At 62.2% G+C, this 11859-nt stretch overlaps 1 long non-coding RNA gene across 1 annotated transcript; it reads right to left on the bottom strand.

Annotated features, from left to right (window-relative positions):
• Positions 1 to 9005: 9005 nt before the first annotated feature.
• LOC142363533 (uncharacterized) lies at positions 9006 to 11838 on the bottom strand. The gene is made up of 3 exons (XR_012765786.1): positions 11632 to 11838; positions 10718 to 10759; positions 9006 to 9482 (listed from the first exon to the last, which is right to left on the bottom strand). It is a non-coding gene; the product is annotated as an uncharacterized LOC142363533 (long non-coding RNA).
• Positions 11839 to 11859: the final 21 nt, after the last annotated feature.

Genomic DNA, 11859 nt, shown 5'->3' with positions numbered 1-11859 from the left:
CATGTCGCGACGCTTCGCCTTTGCGAGGCGTTCCCCGTCACGGACCCGCCGCAGCAGCGGGCAGCACCCTCACCCTCGTGCCAAGATGGGGGAAACTCCGGCGGGGGTGATGCCCCCGTCGTCCCCTCCCGGCGGGCGGCTCTGGCAGGGTTAGGCGCGTCGCGCGGCGATCAGCGCCGTGGGCTGGGGCCGTACAGGCGCAGGGGTTGGCGGTGGCCTTGCACGTGGCCTCGTGCCGGCGGTTGTGTGGTTTTTCGCCACGCTAGCGTATTACCTGCCTGGACAAGGTCCTCTACAGCCTGCTGTAGGTGACCCTGCTTCGGCAGGGGGTTGGACTGGGTGACCCACAGAGGGTCCCTTCCAACCCCGACCATTCTGTGATTCTGTGACCTACGGCATGAAACCCACTCGGACCCGGGCTGCGCAGCCTTCTCTGTGAGCGCAGCGCTTGGGGAAACCAAACTCCGCTCCCCAGATCAATGCGAGCTTTCCAAAATTGGGGAAACCAAACTCCGCTCCCCAGATCAATACGAGCTTTCCAAAATTGTGGGTGCTCGCTCAGGAGCTGCCGCCGACGCGGCTCCAGCCCCCGGCCAGGCTCGGCTCCGTGCCATCAGCCGGCCGGGGCTGCCGCGCTCGGCCAGCCAACTGTGCCGCCACGCCGCAGCAACGAGCCACGCACCGCCTGAGTAGCCTGCGCGCAGTTTACTACTAAAATACTTCCCCCAGCCCTGGTGTTAGCATCCCTCCTCCTCCCGCTGCGAGAGAGCCGTCAGGGCAGTGTTGCTCGCCATAGGCATCCGACTCCGTCAAACAAAGAACGAACCCATTTTCCACTGCTCTGAAATTCCCACTTCTCCCTCGGTCTCTGTCTGCACACGGAGCCTTCGAGCCGTGGCGGAAATCTTCCAAGAGGAAGACGCTTACGGACGGGCCTTGGCAGGAAAAGGCTAACGCCGCTTGAAAAATGTGTGCGGATTACGCCAAGCTGTTATTCAAAACCAGCGCTGTGCTGTGCCCAGGCTTTGCTTTCCCTGTTTTTTTTTTTTTTCCTGGTAGTAATTGCACTTCTCCAGGCAAGGTTTCACGTGTCCAGGGGCAGGAATTTGTTTCCTTGTCTTCGTCTGCTGACAGGTCCAGCGCCAGCCCTGCGTCCTGCTGATGCCCGGGGATGCTGCCGTGGGGCCTGGGTGTGTGGGGAAGCCCGGACCCCTCACCCCTCCGTAATCCCAAAAGGATTTTCAGGAAAACCCCGTGCCTCGGGGCTGCCCGGGGAGGGCTGGGCAGACGGCGTGGTCCCCCATACCCCCCGCTCCGCGCTCCAGCCGTCCTCAGCTGTCCCAGCACCCAGCACCATCCTGGGGTCACCCGCCCGGTCCCTGCCGTGGGGCAGCGTCGCTTAGCCAGCCCCAGCAGCGCTGCCTGGGGTTTCAGTCCATCTTCGGGTCTTTTAATGTCTGATCGAGGGTTTTCTGCAGCTAAACAGGACTTGAAGAACAGGGAGGGAAAGCCCGAAACCCAGAACATAGCTCGGGAAGCTCAAAGCACCGGCCAGGGGCCCCTTTCCCCGAGGTGATTGTGGGGTGGGAAGGGGACGAGCCGGGGACACCGGCTCCAGCGAGCCCCGGACCTACAGGTTTCCCCTCCACACGCCTATGGATTCGGGTAGGGAGAGCACCAATGCCACCGTGGGCCCCGTCCCTCCCCTCCGCCAGCCTCCGGCGAGGGTGCAAGGACGGGATGATTCAGCACGTTCGTTTATCTGAGAATAAAGGAAGTAATTAAACATCAGCTTCCCTCCCGCCGCAGCCCTGCGAGGATGAGAGGGGGAAGATAAAAAGCCTTCAGACGGAAGTTATTTGTCTAAGGAGAAGAGTGGCTAATTTCTCTGTTGCTTTGCTTGTCTGCTCGTTAAGGAAAACCGCTCGTCAGCAGGAAAGCGGAGCACCCAGCGAGGGGGATGGAACCGCACCATCCGCTGGTGGCTGGGCAGGTGGCTGTCGGTGGCCTTGGGCTGTCCCCTTGCCACCGAGCTGTCCCCCCACTTTCACAGACACCCCATTGGCACCCCGACATGGAGCTGCGGGCTGTCACCTCCACAGACACCCCAGTGACACCCCGACATGGAGCTGGGGGCTGTCACCTGCACAGACCCCTCAGTGGCACCGCAACACGGAGCTGGGGGCTGTCACCTCCACACAGCCCCCCGCAGTACCCCAACATGGAGCTGGGGGCTGTCACCTTCACAGAGCCCCCCGTGGCACCCCGACACGGAGCTGGGGGCTGTCCCCTCCACAGACACCCCAGTGACACCCCGACACGGAGCTGGGGGCTGTCACCTTCACAGAGCCCCCCACAGCACCCCAACACGGAGCTGGGGGCTGCCACCTCCACAGAGCCCCCTGTGGCACCCTGACACGGAGCTGGGGGCTGTCACCTTCACAGAGCCCCCCGCGGCACCCCGACACTGAGCTGGGGGCTGTCACCTCCACAGAGCCCCCTGTGGCACCCTGACACGGAGCTGGGGGCTGTCACCTTCACAGAGCCCCCCGCGGCACCCCAACACGGAGCTGGGGGCTGTCACCTGCATAGACCCCCCTGCAGCACCCCGATGTGGAGCGGGGGGCTGTCACCTTCACAGACCCCCCCCATGGCACCCCGACACAGAGCTGGGGGCTGTCACCTTCACAGAGCCCCCCGCGGCACCCCGACACGGAGCTGGGGGCTGTCACCTGCATAGCCCCCCCCGCAGCACCCCGACGTGGAGCTGGGGGCTGCCACCTCCACAGACCCCCCCCATGGCACCCCGACACAGAGCTGGGGGCTGCGGACACAGCCAGGGGTCAGGGAACCCCCCCCTCACCGCAGCCCACGGGCTGGGCACCGGCTCTCACAACCCAAACCCCGCACAGGGGTTTTCCCAATCGCCCCCCCCCCCCCGAATTTTTGTGCAAAGGGTTTAAAACGAGTTTGTTACGGCACTCGTGGGGAGACCTAATCGAAACCAGCTTCGTGCCTGAAGCCTCCTGCCCGGCGCCGGGTGATGGACGGCGCTTAGCTTGACTCGGCGGGGAAATATTTGCCGTTATGAAAATGTCTCCCCGACAATAATTTATTTTTTGTGCTGATAACGAAGCGCCCGACCTCGCTGCTGCAGGGGGCCCCGAAGCTGCGGCGCGCAACGCCCAGGGGTGCCCGCAGCCTCCTCTCGCCCCGTGCAGGAGACCCGCTCCGCCATCCGCGCCTTCCCGGGGATGATGAGGAGGAGTCCAGGGCGTCGCTCCCCGTTCGCCGCTCCCCGGGGACGTGAGACGGGGGTTCGGACCGTGGAGGCTCTTCCACCCGGAGGTTCAGACAGATACACTGCTAATTGGATTTTGGCTTGTCACGGTTCTTTCCAAGGCAGCCTGTAATTATCGGAGAGCGCAGCCCAGATCGCCTCCTTTCGCTCAGCACAGAGGGTTTCTTTTTAATATTGTTTCCCAAAACCAAATTGTGAATTTGCAGCTTAACCCAAGGAGGGGACACGCGCGAGGCCGCCATCCGCAAGGGCGCGGCGAGGCAGCGTGAGTCGCGTTTCCCGGCTTCGCAATCCATTCGCAGCAAGACCGAAAAAGTCAAAGCAATATTTTAATTCTTTCCAGTAAGAAACAAAAAAAAAAAAAAAGAAAGTATCTATATTCTAAGCAGCTGCTCTGCGCTCCTGGATGTTCCCCGAGCTGGGGAGGCTTCCGGGGTCCTGCCGCACCTCGGCCCGCGCCGTGCAGAGATGCCCACATGGCTTCATCCAGCTCCGTCTGCTCTCCACGGGGTAATTAAAGCCCGAGCGGGTCGGATCCTGCCGTCCTCCCCAGGGGTAACCCCCCCGGGTACCCAGCACAGCCCCCAGCACTGCAGTCGTTACTTCAGTGCCCTGAAGACGCACAAATGAAAACCATGAGCTTTGACTGGAGCATCTCTCCTACGAGGAGAGGCTGAGGGAGCTGGGCTTGTTCAGCCTGGAGAAGAGAAGGCTGAGAGGGGACCTTAGAAATGCCCATAAATATCTGCAGGGTGGGGGTCAGGAGGACGGGGCCAGACTCTTTCCAGTGGTGCCCAGCGACAGGACAAGGGGAAATGGGCACAAACTGAAGCAGAGGAAGCTCCAGCTGAACACAAGGAAGAACTTCTTCCCTCTGAGGGTGCCGGAGCCCTGGCCCAGGCTGCCCAGGGAGGCTGTGGAGTCTCCTTCTCTGGAGATACTCAAGACCCACCTGGCCGCGGTGCTGTGCAGCCTGCTCTGGGTGACCCTGCTTGGGCAGGGGGTTGGGCTGGGTGACCCCAGAGGTCCCTGCCAACCCCGACCATTCTGTGATTCTGGGATTCTGTGATCAGCTGAGCAAAGCTTTCCAGCATCTCGCCGCTAACCAGCACGAGCCCGTTAACGACCGCGCCGCGGCCCCGTTACATCTTCGCAGCCTGAGGTCCTCGGTTTTCTCCAAGCCCGATTTCAGGGCTCGCTGGCCGTATTCAATCGCTTACAGAATCCGATTTATTATTTATGTCTCAAGGTACAGCCTGGCTTGAATTGATTCGCCGCGCTCTGATGGCCACGGCACGCTGGCGTGGGATCTCGTTGCTGTGGGTGAGACCAGGCGGTTGCAATTTGTCACCTCTCGTTTAAGCAGCCCAGGCCTGGGGAACGGGATGGGGCCAAGTGACACCGGATTTTAGGAAGGAGCCGTGGATGGGAGCACAGAGCAGGTGGGGGGAGCAGAAGTGGTGGGAAATAACAGAACTGGGAAACCACTGGGAGCCCTGGTGTTACAGGGGATGCTTAGCAGGCCTTCAGCTTCACCTTCACCTTCACCACCACACTCCTCTTCACCACCACCTTAACCATGACCGTACCTTCACCTTCTCCTTCACCTTCACCACCACCTTCACCATCATCATCACCTTCATCTTCACCATTACCATCACCTTCACCACCACCATCACCTTCACCACCACCTTCATCTTCACCACGCCATCACCTTCACTACCAGCTTCATCTTCATCTTCACCTTCACCACCACCTTCACCCTCACTCCTTACCCTGCCCATGGTCAGAGCTTGCAATGCCTTGGGTGGCAGCAATGAGCAAACATCCCACCAACCCGAGCCCGTCGCTCCGGGGCAATGGGGAGCAGAGGCAGCAGGGGCTGGGGCAGCTTTGCTGACGGCTCATCCATTGGAGAAGGACCAGGACCAGTGGGCTGGTGGGCAGGATCATGGGCACACTGCCCTCGGCACAGGTGCCCTCTGCACCCACCTCACCCAGCTGCCCAGATCACTGGGTGCTTTGGGAATCAGAGAATCACAGAATCACAGAATGGTCGGGGTTGGAAGGGCCCTCTGTGGTCACCCAGCCCAACCCCCTGCCCAAGCAGGGCCACCCAGAGCAGGCTGCAAAGCACCGCGGCCAGGCGGGGCTGGAATATCTCCAGAGAAGGAGACTCCACAGCCTCCCTGGGCAGCCTGGGCCAGGGCTCCGGCACCCTCAGAGGGAAGAAGTTCTTCCTCGGGTTCAGCTGGAGCTTCCTCTGCTCCAGTTTGTGCCCGTTGCCCCTTGTCCTGTCGCTGGGCACCACTGGAAAGAGTCTGGCCCCGTCCTCCTGACCCCCACCCTGCAGATATTTATGGGCATTTCTAAGGTCCCCTCTCAGCCTTCTCTTCTCCAGGCTGAACAAGCCCAGCTCCCTCAGCCTCTCCTCGTAGCAGAGATGCTCCCGTCCCCTCCTCATCCTCGCAGCCCTCCGCTGGACTCTCTCCAGTAGCTCCTCACCTTTCTTGAACTGGGGAGCCCAGCACTGGACACAGCACTGCAGATGGGGCCTCACCAGGGCAGAGCAGAGGGGGAGGAGAACCTCCCTCGCCCTGCTGCCCACACTCCTCCTAATGCACCCCAGGATCCCACTGCCCTTCTGGGCACCCAGGGCACACGTTGGTCCATCTCCAAGAGCTCTTGACTTCAGACATCCTTGGATTAAAAGGTGATTTTAACGAACGCTGTTTGGGTAGCATCATTAGCATGCTGCTGGCAAGCAACCTGCGCCCTTGAGCCTTCTCCCACGTGGGGATTGTTCCCAGCAAACCTCCGGCTGACGCCAGCTCCGCTCTCTCGATTGCCAAGGGTGCGAGCTCTGTGTTGAAGATCCTTTAGCAGCCTCCGCTAATTGTCTCTGAGATCTAAGGCGGCTTCGGGGGAGACATTCACAGGCACCTCGCTCCGTCCCAGCTGCGGTGGGAGCTCAGCACCTGCCTGCTGCTGGCTCCGGCGAAGCTCCCCGCCGCGCCTCGGTGCTCGGCTCGGTGCATGGAGGAGAGCAGCTGCTGCAGACGCATCCTTGGGGCCCCTCCGCATCGTTGCACGGGACTAATTAAAACTTCAGGAAGTGTATTTACCTAATGCAGGGTTGATTCCTCTAACTGGGACATCCTGTCTTCAGAGGTTTTCACAGCACGGGGTGATAATCAAGTGAGAACAGGCTCCAAAAGTGTTAATTTAGTAGCTGAGCGGACGGGGATTAAAACCAAACCTCTGTTTTAGTTTTTTCTTGCACTTCCACGGCTGAAATCTAAGTAATCATCCCACTGGGGAGCGCAAAGCAGTGGCACCTCTGCCCAGGAAGCACCACGCTGGCTGCCAGTGCCAACATGCCCGGGGCTGCGGTGCCTGAATTCGGTTTCTTTTACCTCCCAAGGCTCAGCCGAGGAGCTCGCACTGCTCCGGGTACCCCTGGCACGCCCCGTCCCCGTGCGTGGTGCTGGCAGCGGCACACGGCAGGCGATGCTGCCGTGGGGCTGGGTTTCTGCTCCGGGCTTGCAGGCAGGAGCTTTGCAGGCAGGAGCTTCTCAGGCAGGAGCTTCGCAGGCAGTTTTGCAGGCAGGAGTTTTGAAGGCAGGAGCTTCGCAGGCAGGAGGTTTGCAGGCAGGAGCATCGCAGGCAGGAGCATTGCAGGCAGGAGCATCACAGGCAGGAGCTTTGCAGGCAGGAATTTTTCCAGGCAGGAGCTTCGCAGGCAGGAGCATCGCAGGCAGGAGCATCGCAAGCAATTTTGCAGGCAGGAGCTGTGCAGGCAGGAGGTTCGCAGGCAGGAGCCATCGTAGCAGGAGCTTCGCAGGCAGGAGCTTTGCAGGCAGGAGCTTTGCAGGCAGTTTTGCAGGCAGGAGCTTCGCAGGCAGGAGCTTCACAGGCAGGAGCATTGCAGGCAGGAGTTTCCCAGGCAGGCACCAGGAAGCCGTGCTTGGGAATGAGCCCCACGGCTGATCCAGCCCCGCGGCCGCACTCTTGCTGCTCTGGGTTGATGTCGAAAACCACGAGTTTCCAGCCTCGGGAGAGCCCTGGGGTTTGTTTTCCCGCTGTCCTGGGAGAAGCCCCCACTGCCCCGCTCTCCCCGGGGACACAGAGGTGGCTTTGTGCGGGCGAGGGGGCTGCAGTGACCCCTCCGCAGCAGCCCCGGCTGGCTGGGCAGCTCCTCGCTCGGCTGCGGGATGGATCCCGGGCAGCCGGGCCGCAGCGGGACCCACACTAAATGAGCTCGGCCTCGCACTCCCGTCGAAGTGATTATTTTCCACTTTCAAGCCTTTGTGAGCAATTACGTGCGTGTCCGCACCGACGTGCGCAGCATCCCCTGCCCAACCTTGCTTTTCTTTGCTCGGTGTGCAGAAACAGAATCACAGAATGGCAGGGGTTGGCAGGGACCTCTGGGGTCACCCAGCCCAACCCCCTGCCCAAGCAGGGTCACCCACAGCAGGCTGCACAGCACCGCGGCCAGGCGGGGCTGGAATATCTCCAGAGAAGGAGACTCCACAGCCTCCCTGGGCAGCCTGGGCCAGGGCTCCGTCACCCTCAGAGGGAAGAAGTTCTTCCTCGGGTTCAGCTGGAGCTTCCTCTGCTTCAGTTTGTGCCCGTTGCCCCTTGTCCTGTCGCTGGGCACCACTGGAAAGAGTCTGGCCCCGTCCTCCTGACCCCCACCCTGCAGATATTTATGGGGATTTCTAAGGTCCCCTCCCAGCCTTCTCTTCTCCAGGCTGAACAAGCCCAGCTCCCTCAGCCTCTCCTCGCAGGAGAGATGCTCCCGTCCCCTCCTCATCCTCGTAGCCCTTGCTGGACTCTCTCCAGTAGCTCCTCATCTTCCAGATGGAAAGACAGAGCTGGAAAAGCTGGAAAAGCCCCAAACCAGGAGCGGGCTGACTCCGCGTCCGGGAGAGAGGAGCGGCCGACAGCGGCTGCCCTCGGCGGCTCCGTTCCTCCGGGGTTTTATTCGCCGTCCATGCAAACGCCGTCGAGGGACCTGCGATGTGCTGACCCGGCAGCAGGTCCGTGTGGGTGGTCCATCACATCGGCGCCTTTCACAGGCGCCGTGACCCCTTTTGACTTTGTTGCACCAGGGAGAAAGCATCTCCTCCCCGCTTCTCGCCCCGTTTCGAGGTGTTTTTGCGGGGCAGAGCGATGCCGGCAGCACACACCTCGCAGACGTCCCGCTCCTTCCCACCACGGCCACCTCTTGCTCAATGCCCACGGCCACTTCGCTGTGACCCGAGGAGGAGCTCAGGGCTTTCTCCCCGCCTCGCTTCCCACCCTACCACCCTCTGACTGCATTAATCAGGATAATTGCTGATTAGTAACCCCGTGGGGCTTTCGGCCACGTCCCTGTAGCAGCCCAGTGCCAGGACTCGGGTAGCAAAGGGAAAACCCAAGAGAAACGCACGGGGGTGTCCAAAGAGCAAGATCTACGCTGATGAGGACGCTCGAGGGCCTGATCCTGAACCGCTCATCCCTGCCATGCTCCAACACTGCTGGAAGAGCAAACCAGAGCTCCCAGTGCCTCCGGTGCACGGGGTCAGCAGGATGCACAGCCGGTGCCCGGCTGCTGGCTCTCCCTTTCACTCGCCAGCACACAACAAACCCCGAGTCCATGCACAGAGATGATTAAAAATCATTTACAATTGATTTTACTCAACCTATAAATTATTCTGGGTTTTCTCCGTGATTGGAGCACGCATGTGCTGCGAACGCCGGGGGAGAGGGGAAACCTTCCTGCAGACGGGAAGGCTGGATTTGTGCCGGTGCTGTGCAGAGCAGATCTACAGCCCTAACACCAGCCTCGTGCCGCGGTCACCCTGCCGCCGTCCCACACCTCTGGTTTTCAAGAAATATCCCCAAAAGTGAAATTCCTGCAGCTTCCACGGCCTCAGCAGGGACCGGGCACTTCCCTGCTCTCCCCGTCCCCACCACAGCTTCTCCCCTGGGGTCGAGTGGGCTCCTGGCGGCTGCTGCCAGGCAGGATGGGCTCCCTTTGCCCCCATCCCTGCGTCCCTATCCACCGGCACGGACAGGGATTTATCCGCCCCCCCAGCCAAGACACGCAGGGCTTCACCCAGCGATCGATAACACGGGATGTGCTGGGGCACGGATGCAGCATAAAATGGCTCCGGGCACAGAGAGGCGGCCAGACCTGCTGGGACAGCGAGATCTTTTCTTAGCCCCACCATAAAAGCCTCAAAGAGCTGGTGAGAGCAGACGGGCCCTTCTCCCGGGGCCGAATCCTGCCCCAGTGGGGAAACGGTCCCCAGCTGCACGGTTGCAGGCAGGGGCTTTGCAAAGCCGGCGATGCCGGGGTTCCCTGCGGCGGGGAGCGCTCGCAAAGCGGGGGGCTCGGGGGTCCCGCGCCCCTCCCCGGCGCTGGGGATGCTCCCGTGGGCTTTGCCCTCGCTCCAGGGTGCCCGGCCAGGAAAGCTGGGCTGCTGCAGCCTCCCTGCCCCCTCTGCCACCCCAACTCTTTGGCAAAAGTGATTTTAATTTTTTTTTTTTCTCCAGTGAAAGCCAAAAATAGCTTGATGGGAAGCGGCTGGGGGCTGGGTTGCCATTAGCATGCAAAATGGGGCTATTTGTCTTCCCCGCAGCTGGTTCCTGCTCGAAGGTTTGGAGCCTGGAAACCTGGCAGGGGCTGGCAGCAGGAGGCAGGGCTGGGTGCTCACGGGGGGCTGCGGGACAGGGATCAGCCCCCAAACCGGCCCTGGGGCCCTTCGCATCCCTCCCGCTCCCCCTCATCCTCGCGATCCGTGACCCCGAGGCTCTCCAGAGGGTCAAGGACCCTTTGGTTCCCTGGTAGAGCTGGGCACGGATCTCCAGGTCGCCTGGAGACGTCGCAAACGGCAGCCGACCAACCCCGACCCCCTCGGTGCGGGTGGGCGAGAGAAACCTGCCCGCTGCTGCCGGCTGGGGAAACTGAGGCAGGAGCCCCGGGGTGTCCCTGGGTCCCCGGCGAGGACAGACGGTGCAGGCAGAGGGGCTGCTGCTCTGCCCAGCCCCGAGGGGCCGGGTCCCCACACCCTGATCCCACGGGATGCCTCGGCCCCTCGGCGGTCCCTGGGGTTGCCGCGCAGCAAAGCCGGGGGGGAAAGACCCCCCAGGCTGGCGAGGGGACCAGCGCAAAAACCTGGCTGCTGCTCGCGGAGATGATTTGTCTTGGAAATCGTGAGCTGCCGGGAGGCGGAGGGGAGCGGGGGGAAGCCAGGCTCACGCGTCGCAGCCCTGCAAGCGAGGGCTGGGGAGGGCCGAGGGCACCCAGCGCCGGGGGCTTCATCCAGCTGGGGCGTTCCCAGCCCCTTTTGCCCCTTTTTTCCCCCCTGGTCTGGGTGGGGGTCGCTAAGCACAGGGAGGGGCTTCGGCCCTGGGATAAATGCTCACCCCCGGCGCTGTTCCAAGCCGTCCTCAGCGGCTACTTGTTTCCTAGTAATAATAATAGCTGTAAATTTTAAATGCTGTGATAGCACAGCTTCAGCACCCCATCCGCAGCATCCTCAGCACCCCCACCATCCTCAGCATCCCCATCCCTAGCTGTCCCATCCCCCAGGTCATCCTCATCATCAGTATCCCCCCCATCCCCAGCATCCCCCATCCCCATCATCCCCGGTACACCCTCCCCAGCATCCCCACCCCCAGCATCCCCATCATCCCCCATCCCCAGCATACCCTCCCCAGCATCCCCATCCCCATCATCCTCAGCATCCCCATTCCCTCCATTACCACCACCCCCTCAACTCCATCATCCCCCCCACCCCATCCCCAGCACCTCCATCATCCCCATTCCCAGCACTCCCATCATCCTCATCATCCCCATCCCCAATCCCCCAGGATCCCCATCTCCATCCCCAGCACCCACATCCCCCCATCAACCTCAGCATCCCCATCCCCAGCTCCATCCCCAGCACCCCCATCATACCCCCCCCCAGTACCCCCATCATCCCCATCGCCATCCCCCCAGCATCCCCATCTCCATCCCCATCTCCATCCCCATCCCCATCATCATCCCCATCAACCCCATCACTCCCAGCACCACCTTCGTCCCCACCCACCCCATCCCCATTATCCCCATTCCCAGCACCCCCAGCATCCCCATCCCCCCAGCACCCCCATCATCCCCATCCCCATCATCCCCACCCTCAGCACCCCCATCCCTCCCATCCCCCCATCCCCCCGACCCCGCCGTCCCACGCCCCCTCCCCAGCCCAACCCCCCCCCCCCGCGCAGGGTGCCCGGCACCATCTGCCCCGCTAATTGCGCGGCGTGGGGGGGGGCGCGCGCGCGCCTTTCTAATTAACCGGCACGAGGGCCCGGCTGCCTGACGCCCACGCAAGCTTTCTGCCGGCCGCGGCGTGGGTCGCCGGGGGTTCGCTCCGTGTGCGTGTGTGTGCGCGTGTGTGTGCGTGTGCGCTGCCGTGGGAGCACACGGCTCTGCGGACACGCGTGGGCAGCTGCGCGCATGCGCGCCCGGCTCTTGGCCTCCTCCCTCACCCCCACTTGGGACCTCCTCGCCGACAGAGGGCGCT

This window comes from Opisthocomus hoazin, chromosome 18, assembly GCF_030867145.1.
Source record: "Opisthocomus hoazin isolate bOpiHoa1 chromosome 18, bOpiHoa1.hap1, whole genome shotgun sequence".
Taxonomy (NCBI): Eukaryota; Metazoa; Chordata; class Aves; order Opisthocomiformes; family Opisthocomidae; genus Opisthocomus; species Opisthocomus hoazin.
The sequence above is the reverse complement of the archived record's forward strand: the minus strand, read 5'-3'. Positions and strand labels throughout refer to the sequence as shown.